General features: G+C 39.3%; 1 long non-coding RNA gene across 1 annotated transcript; it reads right to left on the bottom strand.

Moving 5' to 3' along the window:
- Positions 1-12,375: 12,375 nt before the first annotated feature.
- On the bottom strand, positions 12,376-19,934 carry LOC128379612 (uncharacterized). The gene is made up of 4 exons (XR_008323406.1): positions 19,922-19,934; positions 18,171-18,214; positions 17,064-17,117; positions 12,376-13,003 (listed from the first exon to the last, which is right to left on the bottom strand). It is a non-coding gene; the product is annotated as an uncharacterized LOC128379612 (long non-coding RNA).
- Positions 19,935-20,422: the final 488 nt, after the last annotated feature.

Below are 20,422 nucleotides of genomic sequence, written 5' to 3'. Positions count from 1 at the left end.
GATCAGTTTGAGTACATCAGAATACTGGAAGAAGTCATGCTGCCGTATGCTGAAGAGGAAATGCCCTTGAAATGGGTGTTTCAACAAGACAGTGACCCCAAACACACCAGCAAGCGAGCAAAATCATGGTTCCAGACAAACAGAATTCAAGTAATGGAGTGGCCAGCACAATCCTCAGACCTTAATCCCATTGAAAACTTGTGGGCTGACATAAAAAATGCTGTTCATGAGGCAAAACCAAGAAATGCAGAGGAATTGTGGAATGTAGTACAATTGTCCTGGGCTGCAATACCTGTTGACCGGTGCCAGAAGTTGGTCGACTCCATGTGCCACAGATGTGAAGCAGTTATCAGAAACCGTGGTTATGCAACTAAATATTAGTTTATGATTCTCAGGAAAGTTGAATCTTCAAGCCTTTCTTAGTTTATACAGTACATTTTTGAGTTTTGTAAAGAAAGATGTCAACACTGCTATTTTTTTGTTTTATATTTCTTGACTGTCTGTAAAATATTATCAAATTCAATTACTTTTTTCCAATTTTCTGGCTTTGAAATAGAATGTGCAGTGTCCCCAATGCATTTGTGTTCATTAAAATACAATTTATTTGAAGAATTTTGAGGTTTACTCACCTTTTTAAACACACTGCTATTATTATGAACATAACTGTATACTCCGTTGAAATGCATCTTTTCTCTTTCAGAGCTAGGGAGACAAGGTGAAACATTTCTCCCTTTCTCACCACCATACACCTGACCAATCAATGCGTGAAGTAGGTGTGAATGTTGCATTGTCTTTTTTCGGAAATTTACAGAAAGGGCCCTGCATAACACTCTACACCTGCTAATCCTACCTTGGAAAGATGTGAGAGTATACTGATCCCTCCAGTCTCAAAAAATGAGCCAGACTGATGTGTTCTGAGGTTCATTAAGGGGTAGTTATAGTGGGAAATAACTGTGTATTTGTGTGTCTTTTTAAGTGTTCATAGGTGTTCCAAACTTCCATATTTGAAGGCAGAGTGAGAGGCCAGCTGTTGTAGAGAGGGACACATTTCAGACGGTCTCCTGGAAGTCATTCATGGTGCTGCACTGGTTTGCACGTACAATAGTGGCAAAAGTAGCTGTGTGTACAATGAAAAAAGAGAACTTGACCGATGACTGAGTAAAGTGGGCATGATGGATTGTCATTTTTGGAAAGGTACAGGAGAGAAAGGGCTTTAGATACCATTGCAACAAGCACTTAGGATGGAGCATAACCTTAGCAAAAAGTACTTTATTCAAGTGTACTACAAGTATACATATTTTATACTAAAACTGAGGCAGTATACTTGAAGTTTACTTTTTATATACTATATTTTATATACTTAAGAATAGTATAGTGAAGTATACTTGGCTTATACTGAAAAGTCTAAGACTAAGTACATTAATACTAAGACTTACACTTATACTTTAATACTAACGCTTATACTTGTACTTTAGTATACTATTTACTTCTTTCTGCCACAAAGTACTAATACTTAGTATATCTTGATCCAAGTACAGAATAAGAGTTGACTCGTGCTTACATTTAATTTAGCAGAATAAAAATGTTTTTCACTACGCACATTAGCTTTGAGGTATTACCCCTGTTATAAACTTCTATGTTCAACATCATATAGTATAGAACTAGTACAATGGCAGTATAGAAGAGTGTACTTAAGTATACTTTATATTGATCCTCATTCAATAAACTAAAATGTGGACTCGAAGTATAAACCTAGTACACTAGTAGTATATAGATGAGTGTACTTGTTGTATACTTCCAATTTAGTCCGAGAGGTATTAAATTATTATACTTTCTAGTACGCTGCAAGTACATGGTCCATAGTATACTAGCTATACTTATACTTACACTCAAGCATACTTAATAAAATGAACTTCAAGTATACTTTTTTTTGCTAAGGGATACTGACACCTCTCTGTTCTGTTTGGGTATGCAAAATAAGGACAAACATTTAATCACACTGAGAAACACAAACACACACACGCACACACACACACACACACACACACACACACACTGATGTAGAACCATTGTTAGTTAGCCACAGGAGGCAGCAAGCAAAGATTTATCCACCCTACCTTTCTGTTTCTCTCTCACAAAAGCAGCCCAGGAGAGCATTATGTTGCCTGGAAACTCCACTTAACAAGGTCAGAGGTAGGAGACAGGTAGAGAGAGACTGACACCTCAGCCTCCAATAGTCCTCCACAGAGGCTGCTCCAGCTTCCTTCTCTCCAGAGCAGAAGTCAGGTGAGTAAACAGACTTTTTTTGCCTGCTAGTTATTTCTTTGGAATCAATGAGTTGAGCTGTACTGCCTGCAGTAAATTGGACAGACACAAGCTTATCCATATTCTATTTTTACAGCAAAGGATTGTATTTTTGCATTGCATGTACTTCATCTCACCTAAATGCATTATATTATGAAAAGATATAGATATAACCTAAAGATATAGCTCACTTTTTGTATGGATTAAACAATGTTAAAGGGTGAGTTCACAATTCTTCCAAGTCTCTTAAAACAACAGCCAGGAGCCTAAATCAACACTGAAACATGTTTTTCATCATTCCTCCTGTTCATACTGACCATTAGAAGATCTCTTCATAATGCTCTTACAATGGAAGTGAAGGAGGACTAAATCCACAGTCCCCCTTCTGTGTAAAAATGTATTGTTTTTAGTGTCAAAGTCCCTCTTTTTCTTACTATACTTCCACCACAGCTCAACAGGTAAACACTAAGAATTTGATGTTCAATAAGACTGCTGAAGACTCATATAAACTTGAGCAGCTGACTTTTGTTTTAAGACAGACTTAAGATTAACAAATCTATGCTTTAATCAGTGAGCTTTAGACATGCTGGTAGGTGGATTTTATTACCTTTGAACATAGTCAGACTAGTTGTTTCCCCCTTGTAAAGCACTTTGTGACTAATGAAAACATAGAATGTGAGTATGTAGCAGTAACCAGCAGACTGCCCACAACACTCAGTTTTTTCTATGACTCAAATAAGTAGCTTACATGTTGGAGGGTCTGTAGCCCTTCACCAAACACCATCATCACTGTGGCTTTCTGCTTGTGCTATTCCTCCCTGCATTATTTCTAACTGATTCGCTGAACAAAGAACTCCAAATATCTCCTTATCTTGCTGTCTTGAATGGTTTTTAACACCACGTGTCACTTTCCTGTATATTCTTCACAAGAAAAGTCTCCTGATGTTGAGAAAGAAAGAAGGAAGTTCTCTCTTTAAACATCATGGATAGATAAAAAAGAACCGAAGGCTGGGCCCTGTTCAGAAAGTTGCCCAGTGGCACATGAAGCCAAAAACATTGAGTCAGACAGAGTGGGCTCATTTGGAGGGAACCTTAAAGAAACAGGAGCTAAAACTGCCTGTTAGAGACAGGGGCTGAGCTGAGCGGAAAAATAAAAGTATATAGCTAGAAATGAGCACGATAGGTCCCCTTTAAAGGTATACTCCAACAACCTAGTATTGTTAGAGTTGGGTGATTTAGAAAAGATAGTATAAAAATAATGGTTAAAATTGACACAGCAGAGGTCAAGATATCCTGAATTTTGGTCCTTGTGTCAAGCACAAAAAACACTGGACCAGAAGGCAACACAGTTTTTATACTGTTTTTATATGTACTGTATTATCCTTCATGTTAATTACTCTGTGAGTGAACTATGAAATTGTTCAGTCTGACCCGTTAATGTCTCCTCCAGCTGCTGAACATCAGGATGTCAGCGATGCACTGGGAGGCCAGGCGACGTCAGAATGTTCTGAACCGCCGCATGGCCAGAGACAAACAGCAGGTAGTTATTGTTCTGTTCTACTTTTATCTGAGAGCGATAGCCTGGTCTACTTTAATATTGAACAAAGGCACGGCTGACGGGAAACTGAGCAGGGACATGCAACACCGCAGCATGAGGTTAAACCTGTTTCCTGTGTCAATCTGACAGGTTGTATCTTGTTACGTTCAGTTAGTCTGGTTTTTGTTTGGATTATTTAGTGGTTACCTTGATTTAGTTCATTAAAAGTAAGGAATTATGTAGTATTGACTACACCCTACAGGCAAAATGTCCCATCATCTATAAGAACTCAAAGACAAAGACAGCTTTTAAGACTAAAATTTGGTGTCCAAGGTATTAATAAAATAAAAATGCCCACAAAATAACTGTCCATCATAACATTTAAATGAAAAGATCAACAGGTTACAAACCAGTGCAGGAAGTGACTGGTAGTACTGGGTCACTAGATTGGATACTGATGAAGGTCAGTGTGGAGACGTAAAGCTCAGATATCCTGCATGGACTGTTTGCCTGATAGGGATCTTTAGGATAGAAGATAGCTATAGAGAACAACAAGAAGGGAATAAACAGATGGTAACAATGTTGTTTTGTCATTGGTTTTATATGTTTATTAGAATGGGGACATTAACCAGTGGGCCTCATACAAAAGATGATATATTCTTTTTTACTGTGAGTTTTTCTGTTTATTTCAGTTGACCTCTCTCATTACAGCTGTTGCAGGGAGCTTCTGAGACCAGTCGCAATGCAACAGAACCTAACACAGCAATAGAGCAAACAGGTATTCTTAACATGGATTGATAAGATTCTTAAGATTGAATGACACACCAACCACTGCGTGTAAAAATACACATTGTACGTAGCCCCAAATGGTTCTTTAAAGTTCAGGTTGTGAGAAATTATGCATTATGTTCCTGCGGATCAGGAGGAGGAGCAGGTTGTCTACTAGTCAGAAGACCAGTGGTTCAATTCCTGGTCAAGTGTCCTTTGGCAAAATACTTTACAAGATATTTTCATGCGTTTCATTTACCTTGGAAGTCGGAAATCAGAGCTGGGAGTGACTGATAGAAATACCAGTTGATAAAAACTCATTTTGCCGTATTTTGCTCATATAAACACCACAGCAACATGTCTATAGATAGAAGTTGGACAGTGCTCTGTGTACGACTGATTTGATGAGACACAAAGGAGACAAAACTGCTAATAAACTGGATGTTACTACAACGTTCACACTGTTGATGAATGGGGAGCCATCCCGGACTTTGACATCGGGGCTGGTGAGGTATGTCCAACTTTCTGAGTCGGACATCGAACTTCAGGGGACGATCCAGTAGAAATTACTGACTGGGAACTCTGAAATTCCGACTTCTGAGAACAACTGGAACACACCATTAACTCCAATTGCTTCTAATGGTTGTGCCAGCTCCCTGTGTGGTAGCTTGCTGCCATCAGTGTGTAAATGGCTGAATGTGGCTTGTAGTGTAAAAGAATACTAGAAAGGTGCTATATACGTGCAGTCCATTTACATTTGTGTGAGTGCTGTGATAAAGCAGAAGTATTTGTTTTCATAAGAGGGCCAGAGTTTGCTAAGTGACCTTTTCACTGTAAGAAAAATGAATGGAAGCCAATGGCTCACTGATGGTGGAAAAAATAAAAGTAAAAATTTGACGATGAACCTAATACATTCATGATATGCAGTTAAAGAAATCATGAATAAAACTATGTAAAGTCATTCGTTGCCATCTGTAATATAAGTGATTTATACTTGTTCATTTTCACACCTCACATCCAGCTTCCATACACTCACACACTCACACACACTCTCTTAACAATCTGAATCAGAGCAAAAGGAGCCAATTTTCTGCCTGAGAAAACAGATGTTTACATTAGACCGTTCATTGAATCATGTCCAAACATGACTGCTGTTCAGCTGTCCACACACACATTTCCCATCCTCTAATCCTGCTTCTGCCACACACACACACACATATGGAAAGGACGGTGGCGTCATTGTTGGCTTTGTTGATTAGTATCTCTGTGATCTCTGAAGGTCTTTAACACTTGGAGACACTTGAGTGGCCTCGTTAGTGAGGTCAGACACAGGACACACACTAAGCTAACACAACATTTGCATACAACTATTGAGTGAAAACACAGTTATGCAGGGAGGGCCATGTACACACACACATACATGCCCCCCCCCCCCCCCCACACACACACACACACACACAAGCCCTAGCCAGAGCTCGCCACTTAATGTGATACAAATGATTAATTCATGACTGTGCTTAAGTGTTTTTCCATAACTATGATACACAGTGTGTCGGCAATGAAATATTAGCAAATTAAAAATAACAACTGTCCCCAAACTAATGAAAACCAAAGAGAATATAAATCAAAGTGGATTTAAAGAGGCATTCCACCAATTTTAAATGTCACAGTTAATGTATTATAGTCACAGGCAGGACTGTTCAGCCTTTGTAGATCCCAAGTCTATGTGAAGTTAAAAATGGTCTGAACTATGAAGTGAAGGAGAAATGACATGTATTGCTACTTTTTTCACTGTGGCTGTTTGTTAATTGGTGGAGCCTTATACTGCTGCCAGAGTCTCTAATTAATAACTAACTTAACTAGCTTATTTATTATCCTCTGGTTTATTGAATCACAGGTTTGGGTGGGTTTTTAAGGGTTTGTTTCAAATGGGGTACAACATTTTTGTCTCTCTTAAAACATCAGTCGGGTGTCCATATGAACAGTAAAGAGTTCTCCCTCTCTGCAATCATTCCTCCTGTTCATACTGACTATTAAAGATCTCCTTCAAATGTGCTTTCAATGGAAGTGATGGAGGACTAAATCCACAGTGTGTCCACACACTCATTTAAAAGTAGATGATCAGCTTTTATGAGTCTTCATCAGTGTGAGTTAGTCATATCAAGTGATATCTGACACATTTACAGTCTTTTTAGCATCAAATTCCCTCTTAGTGTTTCCTGTTGAGCTGTGGTGGAAGTATAGTAACAAAAATACTTTGAGACTAAAAACACTGTAACGTTGAAAAAATAGAAGATGAAGATTTGACTAATTTGGATGCTGAAGCTTCATATTAGCTTCAGATCTACTTTTAAATACATTTTTTCACAGAAGGAGGACCTTAGTCCTCCATCATTTCCATTGTAAGAGCATTATGAAGAGATCTTCTAATGCTCAGTATGAGCAGGAGGAATGATTACAGCAAGAAAAACACATTTCAGTGTTTCCTGACTGTTGTTCTAACACAGACTTAAAAAATGGTGAACCTGTCTTTTAGATCTGTGCTTGGAGATGACAGATTTATAACAGAAGTCCTACATTAAAAACTAGTGGTGTGGATGCAGTGCTTTTGGAGCTTGTCTTAAAAATCAGGAAATCTGTCTCTTGCAAATTTGCCAACGTTATGGAAATAAATGACCAGAGTATTTTTTTTTATCATTAGTGAACACAGTGGAGCATTTAGCAGCAAAAAAACGTGTTAGGGTTAGGGGTTAGGGCTTTAATCTCTGGACCAAACCAGAGATTAAAGAAGAGTGAATATTGTACTCTGAATCCTCCTTCATGCTGTCCATGACCTGAGAAGCACTTGACTGCTGTAAGATCACACAGAGAGCCCCTCCATGTTATCCCTCAGGCACAGACTGAAGTCATTGTTTTCATCTCCTCATGTGACCATAAACCTCATTGCGTTGTGTGTACTCAACTCTGCCTGTTTTTGATCAGGTGACATATTATAAACCCACCATCACTACGCCAGGTTTTACTTATGTGACCTTACAAACACTAATCACGCACACACATGTACCCAAACAGCAGGCAGGCCGTCACGCTCCACAGTGTTCCCATTAGAAAGAATCCTGCTGAATGATTCATGAAGGGCCACACAGGCGGCTCCCTCACTGTGTGGCTCAGGTATCAGTGACCAAAGATTTACTGCTTTCCTGGCACCTGGACAGGATTAATGAGAGCAAAGTGAAAGTATATATTCAAATGTGAGTCTTATTTAAATCAAAGCAACACACGAATGTCGAAATTGCATGACAATCAGCATCGGATATCAGAAAAACAGCAAGTCGGAACATGCCACTTACGTACCATCAGCCATCAGACTGTACAACACCACAGCTCCCAGTACCTCCCAATACCGCCCAGTACCTCCCAATACCTCCCACTACCTCCCAATACCTCCCAGTACCTCCCAGTACCTCTCAGTACCTCCCAATACCTACCAATACCTCCCAGTACCTCCCAGTACTTCTCAGTACCTCCCAATACCTCGCAGTACCTCCCAATACCTCCTAGTACCTCCCAGTACCTCCCAACACCTCCTAATACCTCCCAGTACCTCCCAATACCTCCCAGTACCTCCTAATCCATGATGAGTTAACAAGTGATGTTTACAGCCTGATACTGCACTGTTCTGATTTGTTTTGTTTTTGATAGTCAGATATTGGAGTCAGGATACAATGTTGGATGTTAGAAAAAGTTGTTCTATGAGAGATGAATACATTCTGTTTAATATGTGCTGACTCACCTTAAAACTCATCAGTTTGCACAATAGAAAGAGTCTTTGTTGTGACTTTTTTGTAAATGTAACCCACTTACTCAGAAAAGGTGAAGGCTTGATCTAAAACAGTAGCAAGGTATGAAAAGCAGCTCACTTGCTCCCCCTCCTGGCTGTTGACCATCACAGGCTTTTATATAAAAGTTTAGGCAGGGTCTTCTTCTGCCCATTCACATCAAGACTGGTTGAAGCAGTTGAGTAGAAAGCATGTTGTTCATCTTGGTCTAGGGCTTAGAGTTGACTGGTTGGGAAGACTAGAAATGTACTATATAAATGCAACGGCACATGAGACTTAGAGATTTTTACTGGCACCAATGTGTTTTTAAAAAAAGTCATCAATTAGCAGTTGCGTCATCACACAGAGGAACAAGCTGTGTTGACTTTATCTGGCTGATTTATTCTCACTTTAAACAAACAAACAAACAAAACACTTTGTTTCTACACCAATGTCCTCGTTTTCTCCATTCTTCTGTTTCCTACATGTCCGCTGAAGAAAGCTGGACTCAGTCTCACCCCTTCCTTCTATCACTCAATAGGTCTTCAAATTGTTCAAATACAATATTTATTGTTTATTTATATGAATGTCATACATGTACATAGTATACTATATGTACACTCTTTGGTTACTTCATATATTTACATATATGTTATGTATTTGCTTGACTATTTCTGTATATCATTATGGATTGTGGAGGAAATCAGCAAAATGATCCAATTCCATTGTGTCAGTATACTGTTGGTTTATGATTGTGTGTGTGTGTGTGTGTGTGTGTGTGTGCGCGCAAATTGTTAAAATATAATTTGTTATTACAAATCTTTAGAATAATATGATGATTTATTAAAGGTTGTATTTGTGTTCAGCTGATGAAAGTAAGTCCAATATTCACTCTGCTTTTAGTTGTTTTCAGCAGCTCTTGGGCACAATATCTGCTTCTTCAGCTACTAAAGCTCCGTTATGTTCACCAGCTGGTGATTAGTGTAACTTTTACATGATTTTCTAAGTATATGTCATGTTTTCATGTGTTATTTCCAGCTGGAGGACAGTGTCCACACTGTAATGGTGACCTGAACACACCTGTCTATTACAGCAGTAAGATCCCCAACAGATACTCAGTAGGTACCATCACCATCACCATGATGAGTTTGTTTCACTCTCCTCTCTATGACTGACATACTGACTGTCCAATCATAGCTCTCGCTGGAGCTAGCAGAGTGAACAACTTTAATCCTGTTTATCTTTCAGTCTTTACAGTACACACAGCAGTGGTGAGGAAGAGGAGGAAGCCTGTCTTTGATGGCCTCACTGGATTACTTATTAAAAGCTCAACAGCATCATCATCATGGCTGCATCAGTTAATGGGAACCAATGTGTAACCCTCCTGTCATCATGTCTGTATTCTATTTCAAGTGGTGATTTGGTGATCTGTTCTGGTCATGTTTAAATGAAGATAAGACAGTGATCAGTGTGTTATTCATGGAGCGATGGAATAAAGATGTATAACAGAGGAAGAAAAATATTATTTTCATTTGTTATTTCTTTCTAAACCAACTGACCAACAGTGAAGGACTAAATAATTATTTTTGCAGTATTAAACCCATCTACATGCTCTGTGTTTACATCAGAGGTGTCAAACTCGTTTTCATTCAAGGGCCACATACAGACCAATTTCATCTCATGTGGGCCGGATCATTAAAAAGATGGAAGGACAGAAGGAAGGAAGGAAGGAAATAAGAAGGGAAGGAAGGAAAGACAGATGGAAGGAAAGAAGGAAGGAAGAAATGGAGGAAGGACAGAAGGGAGAAAGCTAAGAAGGACAGATGGAAGGAAAGAAGGGAGGAAGGACAGAAGGAAGAAAGGAAAAAGGAACAAAGAAAGGATAAAAGGAAGGTAGGAAGGACATATGGAAGGAAAGAAGGAAGGAAGAAAGGGAGGAAGGACAGATGGAAGGAAGGAAGGGAGGGAGGAAGGACAGAAGGAAGAAAGGAAGGAAGGAACAAAGAAAGGATAAAAGGAAGGTAGGAAGGACATATGGAAGGAAGGACAGAATGAAGAAAGGGAAGAAGTAAGGGAGGAAGGAAGGACAGAAGGAAAAAAGGGAGGAAGGAAGGACAGATGGAAAAAAGGTAGGAAGGACAGAAGGAAGAAAGGGAGGAAGGAACAAAGAAAGGATAAAAGGAAGGGAGGAAAGACAGATGGAAGGAAGAAAGGAAGGAAGGAACAAAGAAAGGATAAAAGGAAGGAAGGAAGGAAGGAAGGAAGGAACAAACGAACAATGGCAAATAGGAAGGTAGGGAGGACAGATGGAAGGAAGGAAAAGAACACAGGAAGGAAAGTGGGCCGGATTGCACCCCTCGGCGGGCCGGTTCTGGCCCACGGACCGCATGTTTAAAGTAGTAAGTTTAGTACAAAACACAACATCGCCCCCTACTGACTGTTACACCATCAAACTACTGTATTCATTATATCTCAGTTTAGGCACTGATGTTGCTCTAGTTTGTATCAATACACTGTAAGTAGGATGATAGTATACAGAACAGTATACATTAAAATGAGTTCAGAATTAGATTTGTATTTGTATAGAAAGTGGCCAGTTTTGCTCTGAATATCTGCCTCATGTCTTTATTATTGTATATTTGGTACTGCAGTAATCCTAAAGTAATAGAAAGTAAATGTGTCAGATATCACTTGATATGACTAACTCACACTGCTGAAGCTCAATAGAATCTGATCATCTACTTTTAAATGCATTTTTCTGTAAAAGGAGGACGTATATAGAGAAGATCTACTCATCAGTATGAACAGAAAAAATAATAAAATCATTCCCTTAACCTTCCTGTCATCCTCCTGGGTCAAATGGACCCCGTCTGTTTTGACTGTTCCTTCTTTCCTTTCCTCCCTTCCTTCCTCCCTCCTTTCCTTCCTACTTTCTTTCCTCCATTCCTTCCTCCCTCCTTTCCTTCCTTCTTCCCTCCCTCCTTTCCTCGCTTCTTCATGTTGTTGGATTGATTTTTTTTTCAGTGAACAGAAGAAGATGAATTACAGTTCTAAGTTCTTTCAGCAGATACACATGACAACAGTTTGGCTTGCTCAAAGTGTCACATGACCCGCTCACATGCTCACACAGCTTCAGGATCATGTTAGTCCTGATAGATCTGTGAGACTCCAGACAGGCTAGTTTCCGACTTTCAGTCCATCCATCCATCCATCCATCCATCATGATAATGTCTTCTTTCCACAATCTGAGAAAATAATCCTGATGATGTCATCTCGCCTCTCGCCTTTCAAGTCACCACAGAGTTTCCTTTTAATTAACTGGACTTTTAAGAAATGGTTGACATGCCCATTAACAGTTAAAGTGCACCTCCAACAAGATCCAAGATTTGTCTCTATTAAACTGAAATAATTTTTTTTTAACTGTGTCTTTTTTATGGCTAAGAGACCAGTCTGAAACATTTAACATGCTGTAGAAACAAAGTGGAGGTTTCTGGCACAAGTATTTATTTGTATCATTCTGTTCTGTTCTTTTCTCTCACTGATAAATCCAGTAGTAAATATGTAAAAACTGTTCATTTCAAAAGTTGAACTGATGATGTTTCCTACTTCACTGTAAAGTCCACTCTTCTATATGTACAGATAATTGAACAGAATATCTCTTTGGGATCTTGAGCGTACCTGCTAGATGTAATAGTGGAAGTCAGACATCAACAGAGGACTGCTATGAAATTATTGATGAAAGCTTTGTAATAAAAAGTATCACCGTCTCAATGAGATTTTAGGTCACTCAGTTTGATGAAATTTGGAAGAAGTGGAAAGTGTGAAGTCTTAATGTTCTATAATCACACTGGAACATGTTGGAAAGATCTGACTAATGTGTGTAAACTGCTGTTTTAGTCATATTAAGTGACCCAAAATAAAGAAATAATAATAGACAAAATGCAGCACTGAGTAAAATGAGATGCATTTGAATGTATTGAACATTGACAGTGGTCAAAATCTACACCAGCACAAAAATATCACAACATGGTTACATGACTATCTGGACTTTCAGTAACATCATGTGATCTTAAATCAGAGTATAATCAGGTCTTCACTGATACAGATAGCATCACTGCACCAACGTTAAGACTGTCAGTGTATGTTTAGGCTCCTTCTCAACATCTATTGTCCAAAACCATCAAGGTGGCGAGGATGAGAGTGATAGCTACACTTTCTTCCTTCAGACACAGGAAGGTGCGTCCTCATCCATCCATCCATCCATCCATCCATCCAACCATGAGGAACACCAACCAGGAATCACATATGATGGTTTTATCCAACATTTTGGTGATACAGTTCATGAAAAACAAAAGAAAAAAACCACATTACACTGCCAACTATTCCACTTCATAAACATTGTCTCTGTTCATCTGTTCCTCTGTCCATCTGTCCATCCATCCTTCCATCCATCCATCAGGGAGGTGGAGGTAGCACACTGTGCGGTATGGTGCTGTTTGATCCACAGTCGATGTACTCGTATGTGTCCAGAGAGAGCTGCTCATAGTGGGCCAGGTAGTAAACTGTCATGGACATCCTGCAGGACAACACACACACACACAGATACACACAGACACACACAGACACACACAGACACCCACAGATACACACAGACACACACACACACACACACACACACACACACACACACACACACACACACACACACACACACACTAGTTAGTAAAGTATTTCCTCCTTCAGTAGGATGTAATGAGTGTGAGTCTTTCACACATTGTGACTTTTCATGGGATTCCTAACAGCAGACCTGCCACTTAATAAGGTGTGATAGAAAGACTTACAAAGACTGTGTGTGTGTATGTGTGTGTGTGTGTGTGTGTTTGTGTGTGTGTGTGTGTGTGTGTGTGTGTGTGTGTGTGTTTGTGTGTGTGTGTGTGTGTATTCCACATCACACTGGTGTGTAAACTGCATACTAAATCAAAATGAAGGTAAAGTAAGATATCTATCAGTTTAACAGCTCATTAATGGACCTGCTGATATTGTTTTGAATTCCATACATCTGTCACTTCTTTAAGGGTCACGAGTTGCAGAATGTAGAATCAGTAGGGGGCGCTATGACTGTCACTAAATATGAGACTGTACATGTGTTCAGACCAGGACGCTGAACAAGCATCTGAAATTTGGAAAAGCTCAGACCATGTGGAGTCAAGTTATGAGGGTTTGAAATTTCATGGCGAGACACCGAAATTCGCCGCATCACCACGGCAACCAGGAATGACGGGCAAAAAAGCTTTTGATAAATTTTCATCTCCAATGTCTCAAGATGATTGTGTGTGAATTTGAAGTGGATGGGATGAAATCTCTAGGACTAGTTGGCTAAAATATGATGCCAAATTCGGCATTAAAATCAATAATTTGATTCAAAATGGCCGACTTCCTGTTGGTGTTAGGGTATGTGTCCAAGAGACTTTTTTGTGCGTCTTGACATGATGAACATGTGTACCGAGTTTCGTTTCTCTATGTTAATCTGTGGCGAGGGGCTTGATTGTCTTGATTTTGCAGGGGGCGCTAGAGAGCCATTTTGCCACGCCCATTTATGCAAACCATAAAATAGCAAATTTTACGCCAGGTTTGGCTTGCGTGCAAACTTTGGTGACTTTTGGGGCACGTTTAGGGGGTCAAAAAGGCCGTTAATTTGTCAGAAGAAAAATAAAGAGGATAATCTTGACAGATACAATAGGGCTTTGCGCTGGTCAGCGCTCGGGCCCTAATAATAATAATCTTGACAGATACAATAGGGCATCGCGCTGGTCAGCGCTCGGGCCCTAATTATATAAATCTATACATAAATTCCTGATACTATACAACTGTGCAATGTTCCTGGGATTAAACAGCCTCTGTCTAATTAGTGGGAGTGGGAGCTACTGGGAGCTACTGGGAGCTATAATGTCATAAATCCTGGTCACAGGACTCCGATTTGAAATAAGCACAGATAATCTTTCCTTCTTTAGATGATGGATGTGAAAAACAAACTCTGCACTTCTATCATTCTACACAGAGAACAACATCCGACAGCAGTAAGAAGAAAACACATCTTTGAGCAGAGACAGACAATGAGAGATATTCTCTCACAAGCTTCCAGAAAAGAAAGCAAGTGAACAGGTTTGGATTACAGAAGCACAAAACATTCTGGGAGTCTTTTTGTTTAGTTTGTGTGAGTGTAACACACTTGAACTGAGTGTAGAGAGAGCACACACACACACACTGATATGTAAGTACAACTCATTACACGTCAGAAAACAAATAGAAGACAGGAAGCCGATCTCTCTCTCTCTCTCTCTCTCTCAATCACAGAAGCAGTGAAGTTTCTAGTTGGTGAAAGCTACAATGCTTTTTAAACTGTTGTTGAATCCTGAATGCAGCCACTCAGTTGATCTTTGAGGGATAATCTAATAAAGACACACAGTCACTGAGTTTGTTTCCTGTTCAGTGTGAAGTATGTGAATGAAACAGTGAGCAGCAGCAGTCATGTGAGCAGTGTTCGAATTACGTGGGAGCCAAGGGGAGCTGAGCTCCTTTTCCCTAAGGCTCCTATGAAAGAGGCAAACTTGATTTTCTGTGAAGGTCTTCAATGCGTCATATTATATTACCTTAATGAGCATAATAGCCCTAAATATATCACCATTTAAATATAAATATCGCCAAATAAATAAAACTCGTTTCATATTCCGATCACCATGCATTCACAACTTTGTATTGAACGTGTTTATTATACCGCAACGCATATGGCTGTACTTCATCACCACACCACTATGCGCGCACTGAAACGGAAGTTTGGAGCTTGCGAATGTCAAGTTCAAGAAGAAGACTTCTCTATGTATAGCATCCGCTGTGATGCTGTGTGGCCTGTTCTGTCTAGCACCGTGGTTCATGTATGTTTTGTCTGGGGCACCAGCCATGGTGCAGTCCTGTTTGTCTGGCATCCGCCGTGGTGCTATATGCTTTATAATGTCATAATGCTCTGTTGTTTGTTCTGTGTATGGTATACTCTGTGTATGGAGGTAGGGTACTGGAACGCCATTTATTTTTCGTTCTGCCTGGGCCAAAGATGTAATTTAAAATATGAACCAAGCTGGTATGACATATGAAACTTATTGGTAGCCCTCTTTGGTAAATATTTTTGTGGATGTGTTTGAAAATGTTGAAAAAGTCAGTGCCTCACTAATGACAAACCTCACCATACATTGTATGTGTGTGTGTGTGTGTGTGTGTGTGTGTGTGTGTGTGTGTGTGTGTGTGTGTGTGTGTGTGATATTATCTCCGGCTACGAGCCTGCGTGAACGTGCAGAGGATGTTGAGGGAATGTTGATGATGTTGAGGGATGGCAAGCAAATTGATGACGTCATGAATCACGTACCCCCACTACACAGCCTGAAGCGTATGCACATTTTTTATTTATTTATTTTTTTTAAATAGGGACCCCCTTAGGGTCAAATTTATAATTCGAACCCTGCATGTGAGTACTAACTGGGTCAGAAGTCAACACACTGAAACCATTCACTAACTTTAAGATGTTCATCACCAGCACAGATGGAAACACTGATGGAACTTTGGAGTTCCATCCATACTGATTTATTCAGATTTTCCATACTGATTTATTCAGATTTTTCCTAAAAGAGTTTGAAATGCACAAAATACATTATTTGAACATTTTGGAGGTGTGATTTATTCTGAAGTTTATAAATAGATATTTAACACCCTTTTGTTTATTCCTAATCCTCCATCCATATACAATGAGTCATGAGAGATAAATGTTGCTTTACAAGAAAATGATCTCCTTTATAAATCATGTGAGCTTAATGAAGCTTTGGTGAAATCTCTTGTTTGCCACATTACAGATGAATGTCCAGGGAATATTCTCCTATTCTTCTTCTCTCCATCTCTTCAACTTTCCCACATTTTTCCACAAAAACTCTCCATTCACAATCTGTGATCTGTTAGTAGTTTTTGGTGTTGGGCGTCACCTCAACAGTGTTCAGAATGGACTTTATTCACATATGAATTAGTGAATTTAGACAGTCAGTAGCTGTGTGGGAAAACCTATCCAGGTAGGCTTTCCGCCAATCTGATCAGCTATATCGGATCGGCCGATATTTTTTGTGAGATCGGCTGTAATGTCTTAATTCGCCGATCCGATCAATGTCGTCATTGTCGTGTTTAAACTTTTTGCAGATGCTCCCGTTGCATTGATTGCACATTGCTTGTCTTTTATCTGTCTCATTTACTCCGAAGAAGTTCCACACCACTGACATGCTAGTTAGTGAGCCCTGTCACGATGTGACAGACAGTTTTTTGAATCTAGAATCATTAGCTGTCTGACTTCTTCAGAGTAAACGTGGAGCGTGGACAAAGAAAAACGAACACTGAAACGGATGCTAAAGCAAACGACTTTAGACAGTACCCGTCCGTATAGCCATGACAGTGGGAAGGCAAGGACTGGCACAAGGAAACTCATGGAGTTTATCGTGCTGGCTGACCTGCCATTTAATATTGTGGAGAACTTTGTTTTGTGAAAGCACCTAGAAGTTGGAAAATGACGTCACCTTGTAGCTGCAGTAGAACATGATGATACTTACTGTAGGTGCAGGTACAGAATGTGGACGGGTAATGACTCCTTCTTACAGTAATCACTGCAGAGACAAAAGGAAAAGACACAGTATTTACACTACAGTGATGATGACTGATACAAGCTTTACACTGAATGAGCAGATGTTGAACACACACTGTGTGTTTGAAAATGTTCTGTTTTCATTCAGCATCTTTCTCTCAGTCATTATCTGCACATACTTCTTCAGACTCTACACAGTTCAGCTCCATGTGGTGATGCTGCTTTACACTGTACGTACACACACACACACACACACACACACACACACACACACACACACAGAGGTCTGTGTGGTTGAGTTGATCATTTGAATGTATGACTGTGCTCTGCTTTGGTCTTGTAACTGTACTGTGTGGTGGAATGTGCTCCTACTTTATTTCCTTGGTGCATGTCAGGATAAAGAAGATGTGAGTTTTTGGATGTGTGGATGTATGACCCCCTGCCTTGACCCTGAGGAATGCTCATGTTAACTACATTAAAGGGGTCTGGTGGTCATCAGGTTCTCTGTGTTAAGATAAGGTAAAGGTTTGGGGTCTTGGAAAGGGCAAGACATGTTAAAATGTTAGTTGATCATGTGTGGTTCAAGACTCCACTTTCTTATGTCCAGGGTTATGTGTGTGTGACCCTTGTGTTACATGACTTTTGGGTAATAAATATGCATGTATGAAATTTGTTTGTTATTGCAACATTTTTTGTTCTGCAATAAAAATGTTTTGTTATTGATTATCTGCTGATTTGATTTGATTTTGATTCATTAATTAATTGTTATGTCTATAAAATGGCTGGAAATAACATTACATCATACTATTAACATATAGTGTATAGTATTATTTTATGTTGATTGTTTGTCACTGTGCCTCTCTCTCCTCTCCTCTCAAATCCACTTGTAATTTTTTTCTGCTTTTTTTTAACAGTAGCTTCAAACTTGGAAAGAAGATAATTAGTGAATGAGAACAGTATTTGTATGAAAAAGAACCAGTGAGTTAAAGCACAACTATAATGAGAGAATGTTAGTGTGTGTGTGTGTAAAGTGAATATTAGTGTGTGTGTGTGTAAAGTGATACAGGCAGCTCACCTCAGCTCAGAATCTGTCACTTTGACGGGAATCACAAAGGAGTACTGCAGGGACAGAGACAAGCAGAGAGAAGTTACAGCTGCCTCTGCCAAGCAATCAAGTTTCAGTTCACATTCATTACTGTCCAGACTCACATATAATATTTGTAGGAATGTAATATATGTGTCATAATTCAGAGTCTGACCAGATGTGAAATATAATAACAGTTACGTTGTTGAAAAATGGCCAGAAAAACATTATGATGTCAAAGTGAAGTTGACCTTTGACCTTCAGCATCCTATTAGACATTTGTATCAACCTTTGTCATAATTAGCCTATGAATTCAAGAGTTATGTCCACAAATGTGTTTTATGAGGTTACAGTGACCTGAGGTTACAGTCATCAAATTCAGTTCATTCTTCAGTCCAACTGGACGTTTGTGCCAAATTTAAAGAAATTCCTGTTATCCTGCCTCTGGCTTCAGCATAAAGACACTCTGCTTGGAATAATAAAACTATACATTTATAGTTATCATTATAGTTGCTGTTCTCAGTGTGGACGGCCCTTAAGTTTAAAACCATGATTCTACATGAGTCAAGTGTTTTATTCTAAACATCTACAGTTTCAGTACTGTTCCATATAGTTCCTGATTTACTAAGATCCCTAATAAAGGTACTAAAATGCGTGTGCACATATTGCACATTTAGTTTGCGTGGGTTTGGTGGGTGATCTACTAAGAATCACTGCCCAAATGATAACAGGTGCAGACAGCAGTATTTAAATGAAGGTTTTGTGTCTTAATGGAGAGTAATAGAGAAATGTGATCCCATGGAATTAGAGTGGAAGAGGTTTACTAATATATTGAGTTACAGCAAAAAAATATCACCAGAATGCTGTATGGGAGAGTATTTGTGACAAAGTCAATGCTGTTATTAAAACCTAAAATATTCCACTCCTATAATATTAGCAAGTGGAAAGTAGCAAGTGGAAGAAAACAATTGTGCTTTGTAGAATCTGATGATGTAATCATTTCAATTCCCAATAATGTAATAAAAAAACCTCATAATGCAATAAAAAAAAACTTATAACATTATGTGGATATTATTACATGATCAGGTCAACATGCCTCCGTCTCCTCCTCTCCACAGTTACTGTAGCAACATTACCTTCAGGTTTGGTAAATAACAATGCTCCTCCCTGTATTTTACACACTGGGGTTAAAACATTGGATTTGGTCTTTTTAGAATTAGTTGACAATAGAACAAAGCTGGTGTCACAATGGCAGCTGTCTCAGTTGTTCTCAGTAATTCAGGATGTACTGATATATGTGCCAAATATCCATATCAGCCTGTATTCTCTGTATTGACTGAGCCTATCTGTAAATAAGATAACATGCTCCATGTTCTGGTTATCTGCAGTCAGTCAGACTCAGACAGTAGTAGCAGCAGTAGTATGGAAGTACAAGTACAGAAAAACCCTTCTCATTCAGTAGGTCATTGTGAAAGGAAAATGAAAGGATTTTAAAGCAGTTGTGTTTTTAAAAAGAAAAAAGGGTGCTCATTCTAAGACAGTGTAATGATTTTCAATGTGGAATAAATAACATCAAAACATAACATCATCAAAACAAACAAACAAACAAAAATCGTTTATCAGTCAAATTCTTATTTTAAAAATCAGTATGGGTCCAGAATTTGACAATGGGTGCACCTCTAGAAGTAATAATGTAAGCCATCCATGCAGCTGTGTTCCTGTGTGTGGGCGGGAAGTCTCACCATTTTGATTGACGGATTGACGTATGTGACGTTCTTGATGGAGACTGATCCCACCACTGTGTCAAAGTTAAGGGCCTGCATGCTCAGGTTGTAGGCCTGCATCCCTCCAAAGTTATTGTTGGTGATGTTCAACATATTCTACAAGAAATCACACTTATTATTAACCTTTGTGTCAAATGGACCCGTCTGTTCTGACTCTTCCTTCTTTCTTCCCTTACTTCCTTCTGTCTGTCCCAGAGCTGGTGACTCGGACTTGCGACTCGTACTCGAGTCGCACTTAAGTCGCACTACACATTGACTTCAGACTCGACTCGGACTCGACCTCAAAAGACTTCAGACTTGACTCGGACTCGAGGCTGGAGACTCGCAAATTACCATTATTTTCATGTTATCATTTATATTCTCATTATTTATTATCTGTCATTCGTCTTCTCTGTTTGCATTTGGGAAGTGATCTCTGGCTGTGACTGAGGCTGACAGTAAACACCAACATCACGCATG

Source organism: Scomber japonicus, chromosome 18 (genome assembly GCF_027409825.1).
Source record: "Scomber japonicus isolate fScoJap1 chromosome 18, fScoJap1.pri, whole genome shotgun sequence".
NCBI classification, from domain to species: domain Eukaryota; kingdom Metazoa; phylum Chordata; class Actinopteri; order Scombriformes; family Scombridae; genus Scomber; species Scomber japonicus.
The sequence above is the reverse complement of the archived record's forward strand: the minus strand, read 5'-3'. Positions and strand labels throughout refer to the sequence as shown.